Raw genomic sequence first — 12986 nt, forward strand, 5'->3', positions numbered from 1 at the left:
CCAAAACTGGTTAAAGAAATAGATGGATATATGCTGCCACCATGTGGTGAAAAAAATTAAGACCATTTTGGAGAATACTAACTCAGTCTAGGAAAGTCTTACTCTAAAGTAGAAAATGTCTTCCGAGCTGTCAGTCTCAAACTCAGAGACATTACTAAAGAATATCTTAGTTTCTCTTAGTAAACCACAATGGAGTTGTCATTCTTGCTGCCATTTTTGAAGCACCTACATTTGTTGGCTACTGTTTCCTTTTTTAAGTTTCTATTAATTTACTACTTGTTCTGACAGAGCACTTTCCTGCATTTGTCTCAAGTTTATACTTTTGCAACTCAATCCTCATCTGTATTGTGATTTTTATAAACTTCAATCACATTGTTTTCCTGTTAGTGTTTATTCGACACATTCTAGTTTTTATATATCTTTAAAGAGAAAACTCAGCTCCCTCATTGCCCGAATTTCTAAGCTCCAAACTCTATGGTTTTACCAGGAATTCAATAATTATTAATAAGTAAGAAGTACAAACAACCAAAGTTACAGTGTTCAAAACTGCACATTTCGTTCAAGGTCTAGTAATATGTTTGATTTTGCTTCTAATATTTTTCTTAATATTTTAGTAATGCCTGACATGTCACCATCCATGTCAGCACAAAGCCAAATATGTTGAAAAAAGTCTCCCATGGAGCTAAGACCCTTTTTAAAAAAAGTAAGGGGATCTCAAAGTCAAATATTCTAAATGCATAGACTAGATTTTCTCTTTCTTCACTTATGCTTAAAACAAAATTTAAGGTGGTCCTGCTTCTGGAAATGGCTCTGTAAGTTCCCATCTGACCAATTCTACTGCAGAACAACTATAAATTCTGGACAAAATATAAAACAACTACTTGAAGGTACAGGAAAGTGACCCAGGTCAGGCAAATTCTGGAGGGGAGTCCATCTGCACAAGGAAAAGGGAACAGCACTGGATGTGTCTCCTGATCTTAACTGATTTTTTTTTTAAATGACTTTTAGCTTCAGGGTAGCCCTACTCTGTGCCAAGTTGGATGTATAAAGATGCAATAGAAAATCCTTCATTCTTTTTAGCTTGAGGAACTAGAAGACAAGTTTGGTACAACTCAGAAGAGAATTCCAGACAACCAGAGAAGGGAACCTTGAGTCCTATGGATAATCTCTGCCAAATCTCTGGCTGACTTCTAAACAACATTAAGTGTAGGAGAGACCCAAGAAACCATATACTAATGCCAAAAAAACTGAACTGAAATTTGCAATGCTGCCCAAGAGACAAGAGTATGCACTTTGAGTACAACCAAGTTAATTTCTTGCTAAAGCAAAAACAATGGCACTGTCTAGAGGAACATAAAACTAGTCTCTGCAACATAACAGTCACAATGTTATGATCTAAATTTACTCTAAAATAAACAATTTAAAATTACTCCACTTCTGAAGAAACAGGAAAATGTGACCCATTTTTAAAAGACAACTAACAGAGATCAACTTTGAGGTGACCCAGATTTTGGAATCAGCAACAAGGCTTTAAAGCAGTGATTTAACTATTCTCAATGGTGTAAAGAAAAATATGCTCCCAATGAATACAGAAATAGCAGAGAAATAAAAACTATAATAAACTGAATGGAAATCTAGAAGTGAAAAATTCCACTTTTATTATTTTTTAATTAATTTATTTATTTGAGAAAGAGAGCACATGCACACAGTCAAGTTGTGGGGAGGAGCAGAGGGCGAGGGAGAGAGAATCCCAGACTCCCCCTGGAGCCCAACTCAGGGCTCAATCCCATTACCCTGAGATCATGACCTGAGCTGAAATCAAGAGTCTGACACTTAAATGACTGAGCCACCCAGGTACCCTGAAAAATTCCACTTTTAAACATTTACCAAAGAGAAAACGTGCCCACACAAAAGCCCATATACAAATGTTTGTGGCAGCTTTATTTATAATGTCTATAAGGTGGAAATAACTCAAATGCCCATCAACTGGTTAGGAAAATACCCATACAATGGAATATTACTCAGGATTAAAAAGGAAAAAACTATTGATACATGGAAAAAATGGTCTAATATAACGTGTTTTTTGTTTTGTTTTGTTTAAGGAGTAAGTTTTTTTTTTAAGATTTTATTTATTTTAGAGAGAGAATTTCAAGCAGACTCCTGCTGAGCACAGAGCCCAATGTGGGGTTTGGCCCCAAGACCCTGAGATCATGACCTGAGCTGAAATCAAGAGTCTGACACTCAATGAACCAAATGAACCACCCAGGTACACCTCTAATATGATGTTTTAAAAGGTTAAGTACTGAGGGGCACCTGGGTGGCTCAGTTGGTTAACCATTCGACTCTTGGTTTGGGCTCAGGTCATGATCTCAGGGTCGTGAAATTGAACCCCATGCCAGGCTCTGATCTTAGTGAGGGAGTCTGCCTGCCCTTCCCTCTCCCTCCCTCTCTGCCCACCCCTTCCCCCCTTTGCACACACGCTCTCTCTCTAAATACATAAATAAAATCTTAAAATGTTAAGTATTGAATAAGATTGGACTTAATAGTTATCTCTGAACAATACTCCTATTTTCATTTCTCAAAAAGTTTCTTTTATTCCTACTTTCTGGCTCTCATCTTTCAAATACTGAAGAGAAAGCAATTCCCCAAGACCTCATGATAATAATTCTTAAGAAGTCTTGTCAAAATTTTTAGAACATTTTTTAGAAGTCTGTGAATGGCTTTTTGGAAGTCTACATATTCCATTTCCTATTTCCTCTTTAAAAACATGTACCAGTTATCACCCAAGTGAAATACTATAATATAGTTTGTTCATTTATATCCATTTGTAAACTTTTTAAAAAAAAATTTTATTTATTTATTTGAGAGAGAGAATTAGAGAGAGAGAGAGAGAGAGAGAGCACATGAGAGGGGGGAGGGTCAGAGGGAGAAGCAGACTCCCCGCTGAGCAGGGAGCCCGATGCGGGACTTGGTCCTGGGACTCCAGGATCATGACCTGAGCCAAAGGCAGTCGCTTAACCAACTGAGCCACCCAGGCGCCCTCCATTTATAAACTTTTTGTTTTGACCTTCTCCTATAGGTTTACACTTACATAAATACTCAGTATCCTAATCTTCATAAATTCCACAAGCTCATTAAAAACAGAAGTGTGGTTGATCAGTTTGTAGTTATCGAGGTCCTTAGTTTCTAAGGACAGGTAGACAATTTACTATGTCTCTAACTTCTCTATTTGGATAATAAGATTACACATTTGCTGCACTGTGAAGTGCATCCTTGAGGTCCTTTAAAATTCTTGGGTGAATACCACCTAGTAATGTTTTTATTTCTAAGTTTACATTTTATTCCTCTTTAAAATTACATAGCATTGTGTATAAGATTCATGTTACTTCCCGTAAAATATCCAACCCTAAATATATATATAAAGACTAAGATGTCTGCTGAATTACTATATGAAGACATCAAATAGTATAAATTTTGAATCATGACTTACTGAAAATCAGTAACTTCATAGTGATTGCAGCCATTAACACCATGACCTTGTTCCAAGGCTTACTGTGGCATCGTATCTTAGTGCTTAACACTTCCTTTCTTTGTCAAATTTAGGAGACCTTAGAATCAATGGACACTATCTTTCACTGGATGTATTTTCAACGTGTCCACTAAAAAACAAAATACTTATCCCCCTTAGGAAGGAATCCAAGTTTTCTCTCACAACAGTCCAAAAGAATACTTAGATTTTTGGATTGAGACCTAAATTAATGACACTATTAAAAGAGTAAAAAAAAAAATTCACTACTCCATTTGTATGTGATTGGCATTTTTGAGTTTCTCATTGCCTGCCTCTGGCCACCAACAATATATACTCTACATGTAGCAAACATAACGAAGAAGAAAGAAATATGATATGCCACTGGGTAAAAAGCACCAAAAGGAGAACATTTCAAGTGACAGAACCAAGAACAGAAATCTGCACTGAAAAACAATTTCATTTAGTGCTTTAATAAACTAGGTGCTTGTGCATACTTAAAATTTAAGTCCTAGAGAAAATGACTCTCAGTCCAGTAACCTGGCAATTTTTATTACCTCTTCAACCCACCTCATAATTCAATAATTTTTTTGATCAACTTTCTTTTTATAAACCTTCTTTTAATGATCATAATCTTCTCTACCTTCCTTATATGTGCTTACAATCACATTCTTCAGTTGTTTTTTAAACTGAGTCCTGCCTTTTGGTGAAAAGATCATATAAAATTAAACTCAAGCCATCAAGAGATAAATGACCTCACTTACTATAAAATTATTATTATTTTAAAAGCTATTATGTATGATATGAAGATAAAGTTCTTTAAAACTAACCAGGAGTAATTAAATCAACAAACACCTCTGTGTTCTAATATTGTCCCTCAAATATATAATTACAGAAGCCTGTATTACTGGCTATGCCCCAAACACAGAAGACTCTTTTTATCATATGGATCACACTGAAGTGGTAAGCCTTAAACACAAGTATACCCCAGTGTCCAACAGCACTGCTTACACTGCTTGTTAGCAACTAGATGAATGTCTTTCTACTGTTCCTGACAATGAAAAAATTGCTGTGGTTTACAATGTAATTTTATGTATATTAGTTGTGATTTCTCTCACCTTAAAAACAAAACAAACCCTGGGGCACCTGGGTGGCTCAGTCAGTTAAGTGTCTGCCTTCGGCTCAGGTCACGATCCCGGGGTCCTGGGTTTGAGCCACGCATCAGGCTCCCCGCTTAGTGAGGAATCTGCTTCTTCTTCTCAATCTGTGTGCTCACTCTCTTTTCCTCTCTCTAATAAATAAATCTTTAAAAACAAAAACAAACCCCTTCCCTTCACCCTACTTCCCATCATCTTCAACCCTAGCCCTTTGTTCCCCTATGCAATCAAAATCCCACAGAAAGAGCTGCCTGGACTTTTTTCCAATTGCTTTCCTTCCATTCACTCTTAAGCACACTGTGTAACCAAGCTTTCGATCTCACCAACTCCAAAAGAACTACTCTTGACAAGGTTATCAATGACCCTATTAAATATAATGTGAATTCCCAGACTACTTCTACACCTATGGACAGCATTTGAAATGACTCTCTTCCTTGACAAACTTTTCTCCTTTGGCTTCTGGGACTGAAATTCTCTTGGTTTCCTCATCTCACTGATAAATCCTCCTTTATTCTATGGTTTAATATTAAAGTGCCCTAGAGCTCAGGCCTTGGCCCTCTTTGTATTCATTCATCTCTGGTGATCTCATCCTGGCTTTTAAATATTATCTTTATGTTAACAACTTCCAAATATATAGCTTCCAAAGTACAGACTTGTACAATCCAAGTATTTCCAATTGTACATCCAACAGATCTCTAAAACTCAATATGGCTAAAACTTGAACTTTCTTTTAACCCTAAATCTGCCTCACCAAACCCTACCCATCTCAACTGAATGCAAATCCATCTTTCCAGTTATTCAGTCCCAAACCTTGGAGTTAATTTGACTCCTATCTTTCTTTCATGTCCTCCATCCAATTCATCAGGACATACTAATGGCTCTACTTTTATTTTATTTTTTTAAATAGTCAGCTAAGGTATTGTTTATTAATTATTTATTAAATTTATTTTGTTATGTTAGTCACCATACAACACATCATTAGTTTTTGATGTAATGATCCACGATTCATTGTCTTCATATAACACCCAGTGCTCCATGCACTACATCCCTCCTTAATACCCATCATCGGGCTAGCCCATACCCCCACCCCCCACCTCTAAAACCCTCAGTTTGTTTCTCAGAGTCCATAATCTCTCATGCTTCATCTCTCCCTCCGATTTCCCCCCCTTCATTTTTCCCTTCCTCCTCCTAATGTCCTCCATGCTTTTCTTTATGTTCCACAAATAAGTGAAACCATATGATAATTGACTTTCTCTACTGGACTTATTTCACTTAGCATCATCTCCTCCAGTCCCATCCATGTTGATGTAAAAGTTGGGTATTCATCCTTTCTGATGGCTGAGTAATATTCCATTGTATATAAGGACCACATCTTCTTTATCCATTCGTCTGTGGAAGGGCATCTCAGCTCTTTCCACAGTTTGGCTATTGCCTATTGCGGACATTGCTGCTATGAACACTGGGGTGCATAAGGCCCTTCTTTTCACTACATCTGTGTCTTTGACCTAAATATCCAGTAGTGCAACTGCTGGGTCATAGGGTAGCTCTATTTTTAATTTTCTGAGGAACTTCCACACTGTTTTCCAAAGTGGCTATACCAACTTGCATTCCCACCAACAGTATAAGAGGGTTCCCTTCTCCACAACCTCTCCAACGTTTGTTGTTTCTTGCCTTGTCAATTTTTGCCATTCTAACTGGTGAAAGGTGGTATCTCAATGTGGTTTTGATTTGGATTTCCATGATGGCTAATGATGATGAACATTTTTTTCATGTGTCTGTTAGCCATTTGTTTGTCTTCTTTGGAGAAGTGTCTGTTCATGTCTACTGCCCATTTTTTGATGTGGCTGTTTTTTGGGTGTTGAGTTTGAGAAGTTCTAGATCCTGGATACCAGCCCTTTATCTGTAGTGTCACTTGCAAATATCTTCTCCCATTCTGTGGGTTGCCTCTTTGTTTTGTTGACTATTTCCTTTGCTGTGCAGAAGCTTTTTATCTTGATGAAGGCCCAACAGTTCATTTTTGCTTTTTGTTTCACTAGCCTTTGGAAATGAATCTTGAAAGAAGTTGCTGTGACCAATGTCAAAGAGATTACGGCCTGTGTTCTCCTCTAGGATTTTGATGGATTTCTGTCCCACATTGAAGTCTTTCATCCATTTTGAGTTTATCTTTGTGAATGGTGTTAGAGAATGGTTGAGTTTCATTCTTCTGTATATAGCTGTCCAATTTTCCCAGCACCATTTATTGAAGAGACTGTCTTTTTTCTATTGCATATTTTTTCCTGCTTTGTCGAAGATTATTTGACCACAGAGTTGAGGGTCCATATCTGGGCTTTCTATTCTGTTCCATTGGTGTATATGTCTTTGTGCCAGTACCATGCTGTCTTGGTGATCACTGCTTTGTAATATAGCTTGAAATCAGGCAATGTGATGACCCCACCTTTGTTTTTCTTTTTCAACATTTCCTTGGCGATTCTGGGTCTTTTCTGATTCCATACAAATTTTAGGATTGTTTGTTCCAGCACTTTGAAAAAGTGGAATTTTGATTGGGATGGCACTGAAGTTATAGATTGCTCTGGGTACCACAGACATTTTAACAATGTTTATTCTTCCGATCCATGAGCATGGAATGTTTTTCCATCTTTTTGTGTCTTCTCCAATCTCTTTCATGAGTGTTCTGTAGTTCCTAGAGTATAGATCCTTTACCTCTTTGGTTAGGTTATTTCGAGGTATCTTATGGTTTTTGGTGCTATTGTAAATGGAATTGTTTCTCTAATTTCTCTTTCTACAGCTGCATTGTTAGTGTATAAGAAAGCAAACTGATTTCTGTGCATTGACTTTGTATCCCGCCACATTACTGAATTGCTGTATGAGTTCTAGTAATTTGGGGGTGGAGTCTTTTGGATTTTCCACATAAAGTATCATGTCATCTGCGAAGAGAGAGAATTTGACTTCTTCTTTGCCAATCTGAATACCTTTTATTTCTTTTTGTCATCTGATTGCTGTTGCTAGGACTTCTAGTACTATGTTGAACAATAGTGGCGAGAGTGGGCATCCTTGTCGTGTTCCTGATCTTAAGGGAAAGGCTCTCAGCTTTTCCCCACTGAGGATGATATTTGCTGTGGGTTTTCCGTAGTTGGATTTTATGAACTTGGGGAATGTTCCCTCTATCCATATACTCTGAAGAGTTTTAATCAGGAAAGGATGCTGTATTTGGTCAAATGCTTTTTCTGCATCAATTGAGAGGACCATATGGTTCTTCTCTCTCCTCTTATTAATGGGTTCTATCACACTGATTAATTTGTGAATGTTGAACCACCTTTGCATCCCGGGGATAAATCCTAATTGGTTGTGATGGGTGATCCTTTTAATGTATTGTTGGATCCCATTAGCTAGGATTTTGTTGAGGATTTGGGAATCCATATTCATCAGGGATATCAGTCTGAAATTCTCCTTTTTGATGGGGTCTTTGCCTGGTTTGGGGATTAAGGTAATGCTGGCCTCATATAATGAGTCTGGAAGCTTTCCTTCTTTTCTATTTTTTGAAACAGCTTCAGGAGAATAGGCACTATTTCTTCTTTGAATGTTTGGTAGAATTCCCAGGGAATCCATCAGGCCCTGGACTCTTGTTTTTTGGGAGGTTTTTGATCACTGCTTCAATCTCGTTACTGGTTATTGGCCTATTTGGGTTGTCAATTTCTCCCTGTTTCAGTCTTGGGAGTTTATAGGTTTCCAGGAAGGCATCCATTTCATCCAGGTTGCTCAGTTTATTGGCATATAGTTGATAATAATTTCCAATAACTATTTCTATTTCCTTGGTGTTAGTCATGCTCTCTCCCCTTTCATTCATAATTTTATTAATTTGGGTCCTTTCTCTTTTCTTTTGGAAAGTCTGGCCAGTGGTTTATCAATCTTACTAATTCTTTCAAAGAACCAGCTTCTAGTTTCATTGATCTGATCTGTGTTTCTGGTCTAATTCATTGATCTCTGCTCTAATCTTAATTATTTCTCTTCTAGTGCGTGGCTTAGGTATTGTTTGTTGCTTTTTCTCTAGTTCTTTATGGTGCAGAGTTAGTTGGTGAATTCAGGATTTTTCTATTTTTTTGAGTGAGGCTTGGATGGCTATGTATTTCCCCCTTAAGACTGCCTTTGCAGTATCCCACTGGTTTTGGACTGATGTGTTTTCATTCTCATTGGTTTCCATGAATTGTTTAAGTTCTTCTTTGATATCCTGGTTGACCCAAACATTCTTGAGCAGAGTGATCTTTAGCTTCCAAGTGTTTGAATTTTTCCAAATTTTTTCTTGTGATTGAGTTCCAGTTTTAAAGCATTATGGTCTGAGAATATGCAGGGAATAATCTCAATCTTTTGGTATCGGTTGAGACCTGATTTGTGACCCAGTATGTGGTCTATCCTGGAGAAAGTTCCATGTGTGCTCGAGAAGAATGAGTATTCTGTTGTTTTAGGGTGGAATGTTCTGTATATATCTATGAGGTCCATTTGGTCCCCTGTGTCATTCAAAGCTCTTGTTTCTTTGTTGATTTTCTGCTTAGATGATCTGTCTATTGCTGAGAGTGGAGTATTGAGGTCTCCTATAATTAACGTATTGTTATCAATATGACTCTTATTTTGGTTAACAGTTGGTTTATGTAGATGGCTGTTCCCATGTTGGGGGCGTAGATATTTACAATTGTTAAATCTTCTTGTTGGATAGACCCTTTAAGAATGATATAGTGTCTTTCTGCTCTCTAACTACAGTCTTTAGTTTAAAATCTAATTTGTCTGATGTAAGAATTGCTACCCCAGCTTTCTTTTGAGGTCCGTTGGCATGGAAGATGGATTTCCATCCCTTCACTTTCAGTCTGGATATATCTTTAGGTTCAAAATGAGTCTCTTATAGACGGCATAAGGATGGGTCCTTTTTATACAGTCTGCAACCCTGTGCTGTTTTATGGGAGCATTTAGGCCATTCACGTTGAGAGTGATTATTGAAAGATATGAATTTATTGTCATCATGTTGCCTGTGAAGACCTTCTTTTTATGGATTGTCCCTGTAAATTTCTGGAACCCCCCTTAATATTTCTTGCAGGGCCAGCTTAGTGGTCACATATTTCAATTTCTGCCAGTCTTGGAAGCTCTGCATCTCTCCATCCATTCTAAATGACAGCCTTGCCGGATAAAGTATTCTTGGCTGCATGTTCTTCTCGTTTAGTACCCTGAATATGTCTTGCCAGCCCTTTCTGGCTTGCCAGGTCTCTGTGGATAGGTCTGATGTTATTCTGATGTTTTCCCTCTGTATGTAAGGAATCTCTTCCCCCTAACTGCTCTTAAGATGGTTTCCTTGGTTCTAAGATTTGCGAGCTTTAATATTACATGCCGGGCTGTTGGCCTGTTTTCCTTGATCTTGGGAGGGGTCCTCTCTGCCTCTAGGACACGAATGTTTGTTTCATTCCCCAGATTAGGGAAGTTCTCAGCTATGATTTGCTCAAATATATCTTCTAGTTCTCTCTCTCTCCACCCCCTCAGGGATCCCAATAATTCTGACATTGGAACATTTCATGGTGTCACTTATTTCTCTGATTCTGTTTTCATGGATTCTGAGTTGTTTTTCCCTGGCCTCCTCTTTTCCCTTCTTGTCTATTAATTGGTCTTCTAAATCACTAATTCGTTCTTCTGCCTTGCTTACCCTGTTAGATTATCTAGATTAGATTGGATCTCACTGATAGCATTTTTAAGTTCTGCCAATTCAGCTTTCATTTCTGCCTTTAGAGACTCTACGTTGCCATTAATCCATTTCTCCATTCTAGCTATTGTCTTCACAATTGCTACCCTGAATTCCATCTGTGACATCTTGGTTATATCTGTATCCATTTGTAAATCTGTGGCATAAGTTATAGGCTCTGCGTCTTTCCTATTTTGGGGGTTCCTCCTCCTAGTCATTCTGTTGAGGGGTGGTTGAGGGAATGTACAGAGTCCAAATTATTGACCACAACCCAAGCAAGATGCACCTGTTTTCTAGGGACCTTAGGGTTGCTGGCCTCGTTTTCCTAGCCTGTCTTCTGGGGGAGGGGCCTGGTGCGCTGTTACTCAGGCAACCCTACTTGGGGAGAGTTGCCCTGCTCCCTGTGGCAGGGGATGGGCTCAGTGGGAACCAATTCTTTGGGGCTTTTGTTCTCTGGCGGCTTTCCGCATCTCTTCCCAGAGTCAGAGCAGAAGAGATCGTTTCCAACCCTCTGCCTCAGAGTAGAGAGATCGCAGTCTGTTCTTCAGTGAGCTCTCCAGGCCACGCTATCTCCATTTCTGTCTGTGCTGCTATAAACTGCAGCATCCTAGGTTGTGCGCCCCTCACCAGTGCTCCCAGTCCTCGCCTCCAGGTTGGGGCTTGTCTCTGCCCTTTGTGCTTCTAAAACTGCCAGCTGCCCCCAGTTCACATGCACGGTCCCGCCACTCTGGGTTTCTGCCCAGGGGGCTGCCCTAAAGTCCTTTCCCTGTTGCTACCGGTCTGCAAGTCTGTGCCCTGTCCCCAGCGTGGGAGGCTATTGCTCACCGGTGGTGTAGGATCCTGATGGTTTGGCTCCCTCCCCCTTCCATTTATCCTCTGGTATCTGCCTGTGGAATCACGGCTCCCCACTTCGTACCTCAAAACCAATTGCCTGTGATATTGTTTGTAGAGATCCAGATCTATCTTCTTACATCTCAGGCTGATTTCGTGGGTGTTCAGAGTGGCCTGGCAGATATCCAGCTCAATTCCGGGGACTGGCTAGAATAGGGTCCCCTACTCCTCCGCCATATTTTTCCCAACCATGGCTCTACTTTGAAATATATCCAAGATCTAACCAGTTTGTAGCACTTACACTGCCATTACCCTGATCTGAAGTACTATCACCTCTTACCTAGATTACTACAACAGTCTCATAACAAGTCTCTCTGGTTCCATCCTTATAGCTCTATAGCCTATTCTCAGCAAAACAAAATAAAACAAAACAAACAAAGGAACAAAAAAAGAAAAACATCTGGGACATTAACAAAGCTCTTTAATACTCTCTGAAGGTCTACTATATACCGGCCAGAATAACCCTTTTACAATATGTCACATCATGTCACATCTCTTCCCAAAATCCTGCAATACTTCCTTTCACTAAGAGTTAAAATCAAAGTCCTTATGGTGACTTCAACAAACCTATTACCTCTCTGATCTTACCTAACTATTCTCTCTCTTCAGTATTTCCAGTCATATTGGCTTCCTCATTGCTCCACGAACATCAAAGCACCCTCTTGCCTTTGCACTGACTGTTCCCTCTGCCTGGGAGTTCTTCCTTGAGAACTTTGCTGTCTCCCTCACCTCCAAGTCTTTGTAAACTTCTAACCTCCTCAATGAGGTCTACTGGCTGACCCTATACAATTCTGAATATGCTTTCTTCCCTGTTCTCCATGCAGCACTAATATTTTTTCTTTTATCCTTTGCAGTTATCACTTTCTTCCTCTATGATTTGCTTATCTGTAACATTTGTATTTGTTTCCCTGTACTCTTTTTAAGATTTATTTATTCTAGAGAGAGAGAAAGAGTGTGTGTGCATGAGTGTGGGGGAGGGGAAGTGGGAGAGAGAATCCTCACAGAGTCCCCGATGAGTATAGAGCCCAACTCAGGGCTCGATCCCAGGACCCTGAGATCATGCCTGACCTGAAATCCAGAGTCGGACACCCAACTGATTGAGCTACCAAGTGCCCCTCCCTGTACTCTTTTTAAAAATATAAAGTCCATGAGGCCAGAGATCATTGTTTTGTTCACTGTAGTATCCCAAGCACCTAGAACAATGCCTGCTACATTAACAGATGTACAACAAATATTTACTGAACGAATTTCATTCTCATAATAATGACCATATGAGGAAGGTGTTATATATTCTCATCCTATTTTGTAGATGGAGAAGTTGTAAGACTAGGGGCAGAGAGAGTAGGGAAGACTAAGTTTTTTATCCAATATTATCACACCACTGTCAAAATGCAGAGATAAAACTTGAACTAGTATCTGTGAATTTTCCAAACACTAGAACAGTAAATAACAAACCATTTCAAAAAATAAATCCCCACACACATAAAAATCCTCACAGTACACAGTTAGGCAAAATTTCTTTTAATACTAAATATTATATTTATTGTTCACTATACCCTTATAAGGAAATCTTTTAATTTAAAAATATTCAGTTGATTTTTCCTCAGTGTTGGGCAAGTTGGCCTGTACTAGCATTTGACACACCAGAGGAATCAAACTTTATGGGCAACTTTAATATAAAAGTAATTCTATTCTG

The 12986-nt window shown here is 38.8% G+C and overlaps 1 protein-coding gene across 8 annotated transcripts in view; it reads right to left on the reverse strand.

Moving 5' to 3' along the window:
- PIBF1 (progesterone immunomodulatory binding factor 1) overlaps positions 1 to 12986 on the reverse strand; it is a 231456-nt gene that overhangs the window by 202467 nt on the left and 16003 nt on the right. The window lies entirely within an intron of this gene.

This window comes from Zalophus californianus, chromosome 3, assembly GCF_009762305.2.
Source record: "Zalophus californianus isolate mZalCal1 chromosome 3, mZalCal1.pri.v2, whole genome shotgun sequence".
NCBI lineage: Eukaryota > Metazoa > Chordata > Mammalia > Carnivora > Otariidae > Zalophus > Zalophus californianus.